This window comes from Pelobates fuscus, chromosome 11 (genome assembly GCF_036172605.1).
Source record: "Pelobates fuscus isolate aPelFus1 chromosome 11, aPelFus1.pri, whole genome shotgun sequence".
Classification (NCBI taxonomy): domain Eukaryota; kingdom Metazoa; phylum Chordata; class Amphibia; order Anura; family Pelobatidae; genus Pelobates; species Pelobates fuscus.
Genome location: NC_086327.1, coordinates 108,295,719 through 108,313,304, shown reverse-complemented (window position 1 = coordinate 108,313,304; position 17,586 = coordinate 108,295,719). Strand labels below are relative to the sequence as shown.

At 40.8% G+C, this 17,586-nt stretch overlaps 1 protein-coding gene across 1 annotated transcript in view; it reads left to right on the top strand.

Annotated features, from left to right (window-relative positions):
- GNB1 (G protein subunit beta 1) overlaps nucleotides 1–17,586 on the top strand; it is a 66,615-nt gene that overhangs the window by 12,649 nt on the left and 36,380 nt on the right. The window lies entirely within an intron of this gene.

Here is a 17,586-nt window from a genome sequence, read left to right as displayed (position 1 = left end):
CCTCCATGTGTGGGGGTGACAGCAGGCCTGCGGTGCGCAGTTGAGAGGCCAGTTCAGAGTAGCTCCGGGCTCGGTACGTTGTGTCCTGTTGAGTAAAAGTAATCATATTCGGAGTTCCCCATTTGTACTGGATACTCTTATTTCAGGGGTGGTGTAGAAGCGGTTGCATGGCCTTGCGCCACCCCATAGTGCTTTTGGTCAGATCCGGGAAGATGGACAGTGGGGCTTCCTCGAATGACAGAGGCGTTCTCCCTCGTGCAGCCTCCATTAGGAGGGCTCTGTCTTGCAAGGTCTGGAAGCGGAGTATTAGGTCTGTGTGTGCTGTGGCCGGCGCCGTTGCAGGCTTTGGTAGACGGAACATGCCATCCAGTCGTACTGCCTTTGCCTATTTAGGTGGTAAGAGATCAGCCAGCAGGCGTCTGATAAAGTGCGGTAGGTCTGTCGAGCTTATAGAGTCTGGGATACTGCAAATCTTTACGTTGTATCTCCTTCGCTAGTCTTCTAAGGTATTTATTTGGTCGTTGGAGGCCTGTTGCTGCTGTCGTGTTTCTGTTAGTTCTTGTTCCAGGGATTTTATCCTGGATTCATGGGTGTTTGATGTGGCTTCCAGTTGTGTGACCCTGGTGGTGACTCCCTCCATTGCCACTTTGATGGCGGCCATGTTGGCCGCTATATTAGTTCTGAACTCTGCCAGCATGTTTTTTAGTACAGAGGCAGTGACTGGCTCTTCTGCAGGGGTACGCTGGGGCTTTGAAGTAGGTGGTGGGGCATATGCTGCACCCTCCCCGGGATCTATAGAGAAGTAGTCTGAGGAAAATGAGTAACTGAGCGTCGGAGAAGTTCCCACTGATATCGTGGGTGGTAGGGTCCTTGTAGGCTTTTGTTTTTTTGTTTCTGACCTATGGCTGTTTCCCGTGTCGGGTAAGTGTTTGAGTACCCGGGTGACCTTGCGAAGTAGCCCAAAAAAGCAAGTTTTAGCGTTGTCTGGTAGGGAGCTCCTGGAGAACGCGTCCGCTCTGCTCCTCCGCTAGCTCTACCCCCCCTTCTAAGAGTTTCTTATTTACATTTTAGGTGCACAGCTGGCTCATTCCTAACCAGGAGGCATCCTCGCCAATTAAAAAAAACTTGCATTCTGGTGATCGGTATAATCTTAGCCGATAAATCACACCCCATTGGGGTTTTATGGGATAAGGATTTAGCACCAAGAAGCAAATTGGGGTGTGCACTGATCTGCCATTTAACCAAGTAATCCCAGGATAAAGGGCGTCTGACCTAGCTTTACGCGTGTCATTAGTTTGCTGTCCAAGATCCATCCAACATGTGAATGTGGCCCAAGGAAGGAGTAAAAATTCTTCAGAAAGCCAGTGAATCCCCCAATTTAGAGGCACTTCATACTTGTTGCAGTTCAACAAGGGTGGGGAGTACAGGCATTTCTTGAGTGGGCTGAGCTGTTTTGCATCACCTTTCCTTCTCCGTGCTTCTTTGACGTTTGACCCCACCCCCTCTATATCTGAACCATGCAAGTAATTAAGCTACATTAGTTGCTGTAATCTATAATTGTGAGTGGATAATGTCCTCTTAATGCATGCATATAAAAAAATTATCTGCTTTTTACATTTTATATGAAATGTACAAATCTATTATACTGCACTTGCACTGTTTTTCCTTTTGCCAAAGTCATTGCTTAAAGCAGGTCTCCACAAATCCCAGGTTGCCATGACAACTAAGAACTTTTGTTCTGGCGCCTTGGCTTTGTCAGCCCGTCCATCCCCTCCTCCTCCTGTCTCTTGCTAGGGATCGACCGATATTGATTTTTTTAGAGCAGATACCGATATTCTGTGAACTTTCAGGCCGATAGCCGATATAATATGCCGATATTCTGTACATTTACCATTTTGGAAAATAAAAAACTATTTCTAAAGGTAAATGCACAAAATATACATGCCACGTGTAGTGGATGCAGTGTGTTTAGACAGGGGAGCTGTGCAGTGTGTGTGTAGTGGATGCAGTGTGTGTTTGTATAGTGTGTGTATATAATGCAGTGTGTGTTTGTAGTGTGTGTTTGTAGAGTGTGTGTATATAATGCAGTGTGTGTTTGTAGAGTGTGTGTATATAATGCAGTGTGTGTTTGTAGAGTGTGTGTATATAATGCAGTGTGTGTATATAATGCAGTGTGTGTATATAATGCAGTGTGTGTATATAATGCAGTGTGTGTTTGTATAGTGTGTGTTTGTATAGTGTGTGTGTATATAATGCAGTGTGTGTTTGTATAGTGTGTGTGTATATAATGCAGTGTGTGTGTATATAATGCAGTGTGTGTTTGTAGTGTGTGTGTGTATAATGTATAATGCAGTGTGTGTTTGTAGTGTGTGTGTGTATAATGTATAATGTAGTGTGTGTGTTTGTAGTGTGTGTGTATATAATGCAGTGTGTGTGTATATAATGTAGTGTGTGTGTGTGTGTGTGTATAATGTAGTGTGTGTGTGTGTGTATAATGTAGTGTGTGTGTGTATAATGTAGTGTGTGTGTGTATAATGTAGTGTGTGTGTATAATGTAGTGTGTGTGTGTGTATAATGCAGTGTGTGTGTGTGTATAATGCAGTGTGTGTGTGTATATAATGCAGTGTGTGTGTGTGTATAATGCAGTGTGTGTGTATATAATGTAGTGTGTGTATATAATGCAGTGTGTTTGTATAGTGTGTGTGTATATAATGCAGTGTGTGTTTGTAGTGTGTGTGTGTGTATATAATGTAGTGTGTGTGTGTGTATAATGCAGTGTGTGTTTGTAGTGTGTGTGTATATAATGTGTGTGTGTATATAATGTGTGTGTATAATGCAGTGTGTGTATATAATGCAGTGTGTTTGTATAGTGTGTTTGTGCAGTGTGTGTTTGTATAGTGTGTTTGTATAGTGTTTGTATAGTGTTTGTATAGTGTGTTTGTATAGTGTGTGTATATAATGCAGTGTGTGTTTGTATAGTGTGTGTGTATATAATGCAGTGTGTGTTTGTATAGTGTGTGTGTATATAATGCAGTGTGTGTTTGTATAGTGTGTGTGTATATAATGCAGTGTGTGTATATAATGCAGTGTGTGTATATAATGCAGTGTGTGTATATAATGCAGTGTGTGTTTGTATAGTGTGTGTGTATATAATGCAGTGTGTGTTTGTATAGTGTGTGTGTATATAATGCAGTGTGTGTTTGTATAGTGTGTGTGTATATAATGCAGTGTGTGTTTGTATAGTGTGTGTGTATATAATGCAGTGTGTGTTTGTATAGTGTGTGTATATAATGCAGTGTGTGTTTGTATAGTGTGTGTGTATATAATGCAGTGTGTGTTTGTATAGTGTGTGTGTATATAATGCAGTGTGTGTGTGTATAGTGTGTGTATATAATGCAGTGTGTGTGTGTATATAATGCAGTGTGTGTGTGTATAGTGTGTGTGTATATAATGGTGTGTGTGTGTATAGTGTGTGTGTGTATATAATGCAGTGTGTGTGTATAGTGTGTGTGTATAGTGTGTGTGTGTGTGTATAGTGTGTGTATATAATGTATAGTGTGTGTGTATATAATGTATAGTGTGTGTGTATATAATGTATAGTGTGTATATAATGTATAGTGTGTGTGTATATAATGTGTGTGTGTGTATAGTGTGTGTGTGTGTATAGTGTGTGTGTGTGTGTATATAATGCAGTGTGTGTGTGTATATAATGCAGTGTGTGTGTGTATATAATGCAGTGTGTGTGTGTATATAATGCAGTGTGTGTGTGTATATAATGCAGTGTGTGTGTGTATATAATGCAGTGTGTGTGTGTATATAATGCAGTGTGTGTGTGTATATAATGCAGTGTGTGTGTGTATATAATGCAGTGTGTGTGTGTATATAATGCAGTGTGTGTGTGTATATAATGCAGTGTGTGTGTGTATATAATGCAGTGTGTGTTTGTATAGTGTGCATTATATATACACACACTATACAAACACACTGAATTATATACACAGTGTGTTTGTGTAGTGTATGTGTATAATAATAGTGTGTGTGAGGGGGCATTTTTTATTAAATTATTTTTTAAAATTTTTATATTAAATTTTTTTTTTTTATATATATTTAATTATCATTTATTTTTTGTTGCCCCCCTCCCTGCTTGTTGCCTTGCCAGGGAGGGGGGATATGTTAATCCCTGGTGGTCCAGTGGCATTGGCTTAGCTGAGGGAGGGGAGGGAAGTGGGGTGGGCAGCAAGCGTTTACTCACCTCCCAGCAGCTCCCCAGTGTAAACCTTGCGAGACCCGCGGCAGTCAGAGCTGGCCGCGGGTCTCGCGAGATTTACACTGGGGAGCTGGAGGAGCTGCTGGGAGGTGAGTAAACGCTTGCTGCCCGCCCCCCCAGGACCGCCGGGCTTGTAATGAGCCCGGCGGTCCTGGGAGGTATTATCGGCAATATCGGTATCCCTATTGGCCGATACCGATATTGCCGAAAATACCGAATATCGGCCGATTATATCGGTAAAACCGATAATCGGTCGATCCCTATCTCTTGCCTCTCTCTGTGCACCAGGAGGAAGTAAAAGAAACTAACTGCTTCCCAGCGCTGATACCGCGCAGGGAATGACAAGCTGGCAGGGAAACGGGTCTGGTCGCAGAGCCGCCTGCACGTCCGCCCATTTGACTGAACCGCTTATTCCCTTGCGCTAGTTCAGCGCCGGGAGTTCAGTTCTCTTCACCTCCAGCGCACTGGAATACAGACAGTAGGGTGGGAGTCTGGGTTAGCAGCAGCTCACTCTCATCAGCTGCATCCAGCCCCACTGTAACATTCCGCTACATTGGTTCTGGTGATTATAGTGTTCCTTTTAGAATTTTACTTTTGCTGTTGAAAAAAGTTGGCTTCTAGATTTAAAGCAAATTTGTCAAGCCCTGGCTTGAAGTGATCTTATAGTGCCAGGAAAACAAACTTGTTTTCTTGGAACTGTAGGCTGCTGGAGTACCTCCCTCCTGCGGGGCTGAAGGGGTTAAAACCCTTCAGCCACTTACCTGAATTCAGCACCGATGTCCCTCGGTGCTGGGTCAGGCTCCGTCCACCCCCCACACGTCAGCCAGTGGAGAGATTTAATGCACATGAGCGTCAATGGCCGAGCATGCATTAGACCTCATAGGAAAGCATTATTCAAAGCTTTCCTATGGGAAAAATCTGACGCTGGAGGTCCGTTAGCACGTCCAGTGTCACATAACTGATCAAAAGTCGGATTCTGGAAGCCCTCTAGTTGCTGTCTGGTAGACAGCCACAGAGGGTAGACTTAGAGCTGCAATGTTAACATTGTAGTTCTCTGGGACTGCAATGTTTTACATTGCAGCACTAAGTGCAAAAGGGTCACAATTAGCTGAAGTAGTCTGGGTGCCTACAGTGTTCCTTAAAGGGGCACTAGGCTCCAAAACAACTTTGGCTTAATGAAATTTTGGTGTATTGATCATGCGTCTGCAGCCTCGCTGCTAAATTCTGCCATTTAGGAGTTAAATAACTTTGTTTATACAGCCCTAGTCACATCTCCCTGCATGTGACTTGCACAGCCTTCCTAAACACTTCCTGTACAGAGAGATCTAATGTTTAAACTTCCTTTTTTTGCACATTCTGTAGAATGTATCTCCTATTCTGTTACTAGCCTTCTAGACCCCACAGGATCTTACTTTTGTGTGAATAAAGTTTTCATTTACAGATCAGGAGATTTAAAATAAAAAAAAAATTTCCTTCTCCCATGCAGGCTGCGTGAGTTGCACTTAGGAGAGGTTTGGTTAGGGGTGCATGGTTAGAGTACGAATAAAAATAATTCTTAAATAAACTGAGCAGTGAGGCTGCCGGGGCATGATCTATATCCAGGATGCCCAAAAGGTATACCCCCCCAGATGTTTTAAAACTAGTTTCCATGATGCTTTGTCATTTAAAAGATCTGCAAAGCATCATGGAAGTTGTAGTTCTAAAAAAATCTAGGGATCTTCTTCTTTTTGGGCTTCCCTGATCTAAATACTTACATTGCTTCATTAAGCTAAAGTTGTTTTGAGGTCTATAGTGTCTCTTTAAATTGACCTGTAGATCTTCTTCCTTTGTGTGCTCATTGGTCAATTACAATCTTATCACATGTAGTAGTGTTTGCACAACTCAACATATTTGTAAACCAAAGCAAATATTTTTTATTTTTTATTATTGCATTCATTACTTCCTGACTGCAATTCATTAGCTATACCACAATGGCAACCACTGCATGCAAAATCTATTGTCCTGGTGCTCCAGGGAAGTGTGTACCCTGGAAGCTTGACAGCTGCTGTCAGTATTAAAGCTTTTTTTGTTAAACAATAGTCTCCAGCAACCCATCTGCCTGTGCTGCTTGGGCTAATTAGGCAAAAATAGCATGTGTAGTAATGGGTGGCTGTGAATTTTCATGTAACACCCACCTCTGGTCTTTGATTATCCTTGCTTAAGGATGCTTCCTCATGCAGGGCAATCCTCCTATGTGACGCCAACACTCTGGCTTTGATGCTAGCATGCCAGCTTCTGTCGCACAGTTCCTATACTCCCTGGTGATTGGTGTGTTGGTGAAGGAGTTTCCATAGCAATCACAGCTCATGGGAGTTCTTTTCTGCTCTTTGTCAGTCAAATTGTCGGCATAGTCTCCATGCCGAAGGTTTGATTGAGAAGTGGGAAAAGTATTTTAACAAATGGGCTACCACAATGTATAAATGACATTTTATTTATTAAGTAGTTTAAGCATGGTAGGTCCCCTTTAATGTCAACTGCAAACAGAAATTGTCCTGGTTAACGGCAGAGATACATTATAAAATTAAATATAGGCACTCTTCCTTCTTCACTGTCCAAGGCATTGAAATTCAGTTTTAAATGCCTCCAAAAAGTTAGGGTTTCAACAAATGAGGGAGGAAAATAATTAGTTTTACAGCGATTTGTGTGTCTACAGGATTGGTCAATTTCTCCCCACACCCTCTTGCTCCTTTACCTTTAATTTACTTTTTGGCCTTGCTGTTTTTAGACTGCTTTAAAGGCTTGTTTAAAATAATAGCCAGTCTTTAGTCCATTGGGGTCTGCCGGCTCAAGAGACAACTCTTCTTGCGCAAGTGCAAAAAAGTATATGCTGTGTATCAAGCAGCTTTGGATAGAGCCATTTTCTAGGGTTTTCCTTTAAGGTTATTACTCCAGCAGTTCGTTTTCAGACTTGTATCTCTCCTGTTTGCCATCATATCAATGACTGAATATACAATAATCACGAGACACTAGTAATGTGGCATAAGCAAACAGTGAAACAGGTTCTGCATGAACTAGAGTTTACTGCCAGATCTTGGTAGACCTATACCAGATCTCCGAATTGGCATGTTATATTCCATGTTTCGCAAGCTTGTTTGATTTTCGGCAATCCTTGCAATACCTAAACTAAATGTAAATAGCATAAGCAGTTCAATTCTACCCTAGATTTGACTGTAAAACTTTTCTACCTGTCTTTATTTACCGATCTGTGACTTTCTGATCTCAGCAAGTGTAGCGTTAGCTATACCGATAGATAACCTTCTCCAATAAATCAGTTTGGCAATAAATTGTCCTGCAGAGAGAAAAATGCTGTTGAGGAACATGCTGGTCTGTTTCAGTTGCTTAGGGACCACAGACTGGATTAGTGTATCATTTTATGTGTTCAAATGGGTGGTCTAAGCACCATAACAATTATAGGATGAGTAGTGGTTGTTTACAATAGTAACCTGTTCTTGAATTATTTGACACTATCAGTGGTTTTGGTCTCCCGTGGACAGGGCCCTCTTTAGAGAATCATTAAAGCAAAAGTTCTTCTTTCCGGTTAGCAATATCTGCTTTGTCCAAGTACGAACTGAATACACAGACGTATCTTACCATTCTTCTATAAAATATCATCTATAGATCTTAATTATATAAAGGGATTTCATTAGTCCACCTGGTGTAACTAGGCTGCTATAGCAATGGAGTTGTTAAATGTTTAGATACAAATGGGGAATTTTGGGTAATGCTTTTGTTGCACCGCTTCCAGATTTATCTCGGTGTCCTCTGACAGTGTGCTACTTGAGTGTAAAGTGAACCTGTCATGTCTGGTTCACCTTAAAGGAACACTCTCGTTATATAGCATGACCATAGTTTAACATCAAACTGTTTAAGGATGGTTATAGTCTTCCTGGCAGTCATTGCTCCTGTGAAAAAATGCAGGATATCTCTTCCATTCCAACCTGGATGACATTGTCTGGCCCAGGTTGCTGGAGTTAGCCTAGCTCATTCAGCAAACGTTATCCATTATCAATGATGAAGTTGGGGCTCTGGCATTTGTGATCCCTGGCCGCTTTGCCTCTCTGCAGTATGAGGGCGGATTAGCCTGGCAGCCAGTTTAACCCCATGGGTAAGAAGGTGCTTGGACACAGCTGCTCCTTCAACATAAAGGGGAGCTGTCACTCCTGAATTTACATGATTGAACAAACCTTTGAAAATCACCTATGACATGATATATATTACACACACACACTATAGGAACGCATTGACTCATTGCTTTCTTATGGTGCTTTTGTAGACTGAGTTTCTTCATGCAAAGCGTGACGATGTCTGGCATCATTTCAGAGTCAAACTCTATGAAACTACAGGAAGCACCTCTAGTGGCTGTCTGCAATAATTACCTTGCAGTATAAAGCCAGCAGTTTATGTATTTTGTTAAGCTGCAGTGTTTCACATTGCAGGGTTGAGGGGAACAAGGAAAGTGCATCCAGACCACTTCAGTGAGCTGAAGCGGTCTGGGTGACTAGTGTCCTTTTAATAATGATTTGACATTGGGCTAGGATTAGCTGGCCCACATTTAGGATAAGTGGTGTGGGTATCTTCAGGTGATTTTTTTTTTTTTAACACAAACTTTAAATGTTTTATGCATGTAAATTTGTAATACACTGCTAATGTCAGAATATCCCTTTAAGGATGGCAAGATATTCATGAAAGTTGTAGCTGTAAAGGATTTCCTTTTCACCACCCCATTAGATCGTAGCCCTAAATTACTATCCTCCTATAAGTCTTTTAAATAAAACACTGGAATATTTGACCTTATAATGTTGGAGTTACAGTAATTCTAGTGTTTTTTCCCTGGAAAACCCATCTGCAGCCAACATTTGTTGCAAGTAAAGACCCAAGTTTCTCATAAAATGCTATGCTGATCATACAAAGGATATATGTTGAGTTCCTGTTTCCTGTATAAACAATTTGCAGAAAAACAAGAACTTAAAAAATAATCTAATATTTAACACAGCAGGGAAAAGCCACACAAGTCGCTACTATATGTTGTTTTTGTTTTGTTTTCTGGATTTTCAGCTTTAGGTTATAGAAAACATTTTGCTCAAATTCAGCAGCTCCTCAGATTGGAATATTTGCATTTTTGGTCGCAAAATACATGCATGATGCAATGACTAGATGCTAATTGACCAGAACAGCATTTGTCTCCGCCTCCTTAGCGGAGATCATCAGAACTGACTGTCTCAGCCAATCCAATGCTTTCCCATAGGAAGGAGAGTGATTGAGGGTGGGGCCGCGCTGGAATAAAGGAGAATTTTCTACTTAAGGGGGGCTGGGCACCTTAATAGTGTTTAACACTATAGGGTCTCTTATACACGTTTGTATTCTTGACCCTATAGTGTTCCTTAACGGTAGAGGCTCTTACTCACAAGTATGTATTTTATACAGTTACAACTATTCTGTGTATGTATGACTTTTACATGGTTAGGTCAGTGTTCAGATGTTACCAGATAGTTACTCTGCTATATAAATCTATACTATATTTTCTTGCTATAGTGCAATTTTTTAGTTATTTTCACCTCAAATTTTGTATCCACCTGTTTATTTTGTTGCTAGACAAATGAACAATAAATAACGCTGTCTGTTTTAGGACTGAAGCCAACATGTTCTAACTTGTGTTGCGACAACATTAAGATTTCTGTTGCTGAGGTGTGTTGCTTGATGTGATCTTGTGCTTGCAGGAGTGCAACAAATAGACCAGGACTGCAGACTCACATTGTACAGATGGCACACTTCACAGCCTGGAACAGTGTGTGTGTGTGTGTGTGTGTGTGTAGCAAATCCTCATGGATGAAGGCATTGTTTTGCACAGCTTCTCCTAATTTGTATAGCTAACCAGGTGTAAGTTTTCAGTCTAATTGTGAGGTTTACCCCACGGAGCTTGCTTGTTTTTGCAGTAATCCTCTTGAGATTGACCGCTGCACAGTAGCTGGGAATACATTTGTGAAAAACACATTTACACTTGGGTGTGTTTTTTTTTTTTGTGTGTGTGGTTTTTTTTTTGTGTATGTGTGTCTGTCCTTTATTTCTTTATTAGATGGCAGATGTTCGCAAATACTCCTACCCCATTGTTTTTGTTGTCTGTATATTTTAAATGCAGTTTAATAATTTCTATGTCCCGTAATGCCGTCCATTCTAGGCTGTCGTTTAGGTTAACAAGAAATGGATTTCTGGAGGAACCCACACCCAACAGTCTTACCACACCTTTTCCTCTTAGAGATTGGGCCACAACAATTAATCTCTAAAAGTGTGTTTTGTTTAACCCCTTAGGACTGAGGCTCTTTTGAGATGTGACAGACTTTTTGGCAGTTTTGCTATTCATTCTGCCACAATTTCATCCTCTCTTTTTAAGTGCGCCCATAAATATTTTTTTTTTGTTGAAAATTTAGCCCTGGTGAGCATTCTTTCGCGTGCCATTGTGTATAAATATTAACGCCTGGTTGTAGCATAGGTTTAGACCTTATAAGCCCTGTCCTATATAATATAACCCAAAATTAAAGGCACACTATAATCACTAGAACTACTACAGCTTAATGTAGTCGTTCTGGTGTCTACAACTAAAAATGTCTGCAGTGACATGGTATTAAACAGAGTTTTCAGAGCAAAAAGGCAGTGTTTACATTGCAGCCTAAGAACACCTCCACTGGCAACTTCTAAGATGGCTACTAGAGGTGTTCCCTGTGTTAGTGCTGCACTGTGCAGCACTGACGTTCAGCATCTCCACAATCTGAATTGATTCAATGCCTTTCTATGAGATGCTGATTGGCCTAGCCTATGGGAAAGCATTCTGATTGGCTGAGATTATAATATCTGATTATGTCAACCAAGAAGGCGGATTGGGGGCAGAGCCAGCACTGGCAGACCCGTGCGGTGCTATAAAAGTAATATATATTTAGGGGACTAATGTCAATAATACATGTTGGTGTTTAAATATGAAATGCATATATAAACTTTTTTTCTTCCCGTTTTAAGTTTAATTGGTACACAAGTGTAGCTTCAGTAAACAAACTTAAAATAGATTTACTAATTAGCCTGATTGTCGGTTCCAAAACAAATATTGCAAGTAGTAAACCAGCTGAATGAAATTTTTGAGGAAATTCAGACCAGATATCCCACTGATGTAAATATCTCATTTGTATTCTGCTACTTTTCTCGAATACAATGACTCTCCACATATATATTTGGTTCCCTCTGTTAAACTGGTGGCATACTCAGAACTACCGCAGCGAGCGAGTTAGCCCTTTAAATCCATTTAAACACCACGGTTGACCATTGTGCAGCACTCACTTTCCGCTCAATTTTCAATTCTACAAATAAACATTTGTGTGATGTCATGTCACACTTGGTGGATCTGGTAGCCTTACACAGTACCTGTGCAATATATCGCCATAGCAACCAGTTCATTCTGTAGGGATGCACCGAAAATGGGTAAAATCTTCCAAAAATTACCCCTCCTCTTTCCCCCTTATGAGAGGGCACAATGCCCGGTTAGTAGCCGGCAGTATAAGAGCACAATTTCCATATATCACAATACACGGGGGTGGAATGAGAGGTGGATTTATACCATGAGCTGCTGTCCCCGTGCCTTCACTCCTATGGACCAAGGGAGGAATGATAATGTTATGTAGGAGAGACAGGTTAGGGGGACCATGGACCCGGTGGAGAAAGCATTTAATGGCTGTCGGTGCTCTGCCTCCTCCCGTCTCCATGGTTATAAGCCCAGGTAGCCAAGGACGGGTCACTTCCGCTGAAGCCAGCAGGGACACGTGGATCCAAGATGGCGGCGGCTGTTGTGGTGTCTTTCCTGGCCCTGAGGCTGTGCAGGGCTGGACAGGGGGAGTGTGGGAGAGCACAGGGCTTGATAACTGAACCGGAAATCTGTATTAGGGGGGCTGCTTTCCCCAGAAGTACAGGGGTACATATTAGGTACTATAACTTTGCACAGTATAGTATATTTTATTACTATTACATGTCACACAGTAAATATAATATACTGTGTGTTATGTGTCTGGGTGTGTGTGGAAATAAACAACATAACTCTACATGGCATCATACACTATAATAAAAAAAAGTAGTTTTCTGCCAAGGGCATCCTGAATTTTTGGTTTCTGCCTAGAATTTTAATTTCGGTGCATCCCTAGTATTCAGTATAACTTCTATTTTATTTATAAAGCTCCAGGAAAATCTGTAGTGCTGTACAATGGGTGGACTAACAGACACGTAATTGTAACCAGACAACTTGGACGCACAGGAATAGTGTGGTTGAGGGCCCTGCTCAATAGTGACACAAAGGGTAAAAAAAAAAAAAGTAAAGGTAGAAAAGTAGGTTGTTAGCAGGTGTTGGTTGTAGTACAGCTGTGTGGAAACACTGTGATACAGTTAAAGGGACACTATAGTCACCTAAACAACTTTAGCTTAATGAAGCAGTTTTGGTGTATAGAACATGCCCCTGCAGCCTCACTGCTCAATCCTCTGCCATTTAGGAGTTAAATCCCTTTGTTTATGAACCCTAGTCACACCTCCCTGCATGTGACTTGCACAGCCTTCCATAAACACTTACTGTAAAGAGAGCCCTATTTAGGCTTTCTTTATTGCAAGTTCTGTTTAATTAAGATTTTCTTATCCCCTGCTATGTTAATAGCTTTCTAGACCCTGCAAGAGCCTCCTGTATGTGATTAAAGTTCAAGTTAGAGATTGAGATACAATTATGTAAGGCAAATTACATCTGTTTGAAAGTGAAACCAGTTTTTTTTTCATGCAGGCTCTGTCAATCATAGCCAGGGGAGGTGTGGCTAGGGCTGATTTAATTCCTAAATGACAGTGAATTGAGCAGTGAAATTGCAGGGGAATGATCTATACACTAAAACTGCTTTATTTAGCTAAAGTAATTTAGGTGACTAGTGTTCCTTTAACTTCCTGGGTGCGTTACAGCAGCTTTGCATTGACTGCTGGCAGAAGTCTCCATGTTTTGTAGCTTTTTATTGTAAAGTTTACTCAAATTGGGCTACCTTAACTTGCTGTGTTTAAACCGAGCAATCCCTGTTTCTGTACTTGAGGCTTATAAGGTAAAAGTGTAAAAAAAATTTAAAAAAATGGCACACTACTGGAGATACATTTTATCCTGTGCATTTTTTACTTCACTTCTTACCGGTATGACATGAATTTTCAAGTTTAATGTAGGAGTGCTAACTGGGTTTCCAATACAAACTAGACTTCCAAAGAACACCATAGCATTAGGAATACAAACCTGTATTCTTAACACTATTGTTACTCTTCCTAGTTAGTTTATTGGAGCACCCACAACTAATAGTTTTTTGTTTTTTTTGCTTTATATTCTCCTGGCTTGCTGGTCTCTCCATGGCCACCCTGCATCAGTACTGATGTCAGTCAATCCAATGCTTCACCATAGCGATGCAATGGGCTGTAGGACAGTCACCCTCCCAGACTTTGAATGTGAAAAGGGCCATTAGGGACCATAATGACTTAAGTCAACTGGTATTGTTCTGTGGTCCAGTGTTTAACAGATTTTGATTGGGTGAGAGCCCCAACAGATTGCCCCCACCCCTTAGAGGTATGCCTAAAATAGTTACACTCCAAGTTAGCCATGTCAGTGGTCAGCTGGCATTCTCAGCCAATCACTGCCACACCTCTGTGATTGAGCTAATGCGAAATCATTTGTCTGAGAAGCAGAGAAGGGCCAGGCTACACATGCCCAGGAACCCCCTCCTTCAGTGAGTCGATTACCTTTCAGTAAACCGTGGGAACATAATAGAAACAAGCATGTATTTTTTAAATTTTTTGTCCTGTCTGAAAGTTTAGTTGTAAAGGAGAATGGGATAATGGTTTATGAAACGGATATGGTTTTGGTTCACTGTGCTTATTTTGGATATGGCTTTTGCATTATGTACTCATTATGTAGTCACTGTTAAGACTACCCCTATTCCATTGCCCATATTGTACTTGTTCTGTCAGCCATTTCCTTCAGTTTAGATTCTGTCAACATTTTTTTTCCTGGATGCTTTCCAGCTTAATGATGGCCATGATTATACTGTCTAAGCTGCTGACCTGTGTACTTTCTTCTGACTGGCTTTATTTTGTAATGTCTTTATTTTCAAATAACCACCTCCCAGATTTATACACTGCATGCTCACGGCTGGATTCTTTAACATGTTGTTAGAATTTTTCTCTTAACTTTCATTAGCTAAGACAAATTCTTGGTGCCCTGCTCTCTGAGGAAAGCTCAGTGTCTGCAAGCAGAGGGAGGAGACACTGAATGTTTGGATGTGTTTTAGGCAGCCATGACCCAGGAAGGATCTCTAACCGCCATCTGAGGAGTGGCTACTAGTTATCTCTAGGCTGTAATGTAAACACTGCATTCTCTCTGAAAAGACAGTGTTTACAGCAAAAAGCCTGAAGGTAATGATTCTACTCACCAGAACACATTCAATAAGCTGTAGTTGTTCTGGTGAACATAGTGTCCCTTTAAGGCAGGCTTCCCTAAACTCTGGCCCTCCAGATGTTGCTGAACTAAAACTCCCATGATTCTATGAATGAAATAGGGTGAGAATCATGGAAGTTGTAATTCAATAACATCTGGAGGGCTGGAGTTTGGGGAAGCCTGCTTTAAGGGGTAAACTATTTACTGTTTAACTCTGGGGTTGTAAAGACTGCAGTCTTTCCCTTGTCTTTGGAGTTGGAGGCTTCAATGAGGAAGTCCTCCACTGTGGGCCTGTAAGATATTAAGTGCTTGGGATGAATGAGCAGACAAGTGCCGTTTTCTATACTTAAGTGATGAACCATTTTACCCTTTAAGTTAAGATGGTGTCCAGTACCCCCGGACACCATAACTTGATTAAGATATTCTGGTGCCTGGAGTGATCCTTTAAAATCCCTTCCATCATTTGTCCTCCATTTCTATAACCACTTCGCTTGGAGGAATTCTGTAAATGTTAATTTACAAGGTTGCATCAAATTGAGTTTATTTCCTTGAAAATTTGTTTCAAAACAATTGTAGACAGACTAGACAGATTACAAATATACAAATGCATTAAATATGGAGATTGTAATGTTTTTTTTTTTTATATAAAACAAGACCTTGTACCAACTCAAAGATGTCACCATAAAGTTAGTAGAGATGTAAGTAGTATCCCAGGTTTTCATTTTACAGTGAATGTGAATCACCAAGCCATAGTACAAACTGACTCATGCTAACAATATTATTAAACCATAAAATAATAAAACTGTACCCTGATGTTACCAGTTCTTCCAGGAATGCCCAGTGGATCTAGGTAGTGTACAAATAAAGTACTCCTTAGTCTGCTTGGATGAGTGGTTTATGTTCTATGTGTAGCTCTTAAATACTTTTAGCTTAAAGAAAACTAAATTTATTAGCTTTCCTTATTCTATCTATTTAGCAAACATGTTTGAAGTCTGAAAAATGTAGAAATGCAGCCTGCCTTTTGCACTTTACTGGAATGAAGAGCCTCCATCTTGGCTCCTTGTCAATTATTGTTATAAGCTCTGCCCCTTTCAGCTGTTTGCTTAGTGAGAGGGAGCAGACACAATGTTTCTGTATGCAATGTGCAGAACAGCTTGGATATGTAAAGAAAGAGCAGATCTTCTCTTCCTTGCAAAAGTAATTCACACTTTGTGTTCTCTCCTTCTCTAACCTTGCTTATTTTTATGCAAATATGTAAATCTTTGAGCATACTATTGCATGTATTTAAGCGTATTCTGTGTTTCCACATTGCTAATTTTCACCTTTTTAAGGAACTAAAATATTGTATTCAGTCTGGTCTTTGAAGCCTCAGACTGCATTGAAGGTGCTTATCTTAAAAGATGCACCATGCATGGTGTCATTTACCCTCATTTGTTCTTCATGAGCCTTGAGTATAATGCATTCAAAATAAAGAAGTTTTCTCCTGGCTCTGATACCTTTCTACTTACTAGTATTAGCTTCTATAGTGATTGCCACATAGGAGTAAATAAGAACTACTCTTATAAATATTTGGCATATGTGGGAAGTTTGTGCCTGTCCCATGGCTTACTGTTGGAAGTGAGACCGAGGTTGGTGTTGGGTCTTGCCTCTAGAATTTGGACACTGCTGTCAACAAAGTAATCACTTTGTGAGAGATGGAAAGACGTGCAAAATCAGACCTTAGAGAGAGATGCACGAATGTCACGGAAAGAGACAGACCTATCAGTGATGCACAGTAGTAAGATGCTGTCCTTTTTGTCTTTTGTCCTGTGCAGTTGGCTAACAAATCCCACACCACCCAAAAGGTTCACTGAAAGTATAAGCTCCACTGCCCTGACACTGCATTCTTCAAGATCCTCTTTAGACCTGCCTAATCCCCGACAAGGATGGCATTCTTTAAGTATCATGTAGAATGTGCCCAAGTGAAATGTAGAGCTGTAATCCATGCTTCATTTATCTTGTACTTCACTTTAACGGTGCTGATCATTTTCGTTTCTGTAACATATAAACCAGACCAACAATCCTGGTAAGCATGCAGGGCTTGTTCCAAACAATGTTACACACATTCAGCTGCTTTATTAAAAAAAAAAATAAAAAAAAGATGCAGTGTTTGCATAAACTAGTATGTCCAGTTGAAAATATCCATCTGTTAAGAGTGTAGTGGTAAAGAAATGTTATTGATCAGAGTATCAAGTAATCAATATATCTACTGCAGTGTTTCCGTTGTAGGTTTAAGCGCATCTCAAATGGCTCTTCCTGACTGCCACTAGAGGCTGTTCCCTGAAAGAACGGGAGCCGCTCTGTTCCCTGTAATAACGGGAGCGACTTACTGTGCATGTGCACCAGCATACCAAGGCTTGCCTGTGGGGAAGCATTGCATTGGCCAGTCTTGATCTCAGCCAGGGAGGTGAGGCGGTCAAAGTGAGGGAAAATAGGAAAGTTCCTCTCTCAAATTATCATGGGATGGGGGAGGGAATCTACACAGGTAGGGGAACACAATAGCATTAGCAATACAGGTGTGGGTTCCTAACACAATGGTGTTTCTTTAATGCATGCAGAGCAAGCAGTGTAGTTGTGCAGTTTCTTCACCCTTTTGATTTTGGTAAATATTTTATGTATTAAAATAACTGAGGAATTATAATCTGGATACCAGCCTTTTCTGTTCTTGATGTGAATGAACCTCCTCCTAAGGTGGTTTTATGATTCTACTTTGGTGTTTTGCACATTCTTTCCTTGTGTGATGCACTGGGACTATTTTGGGGCTCCT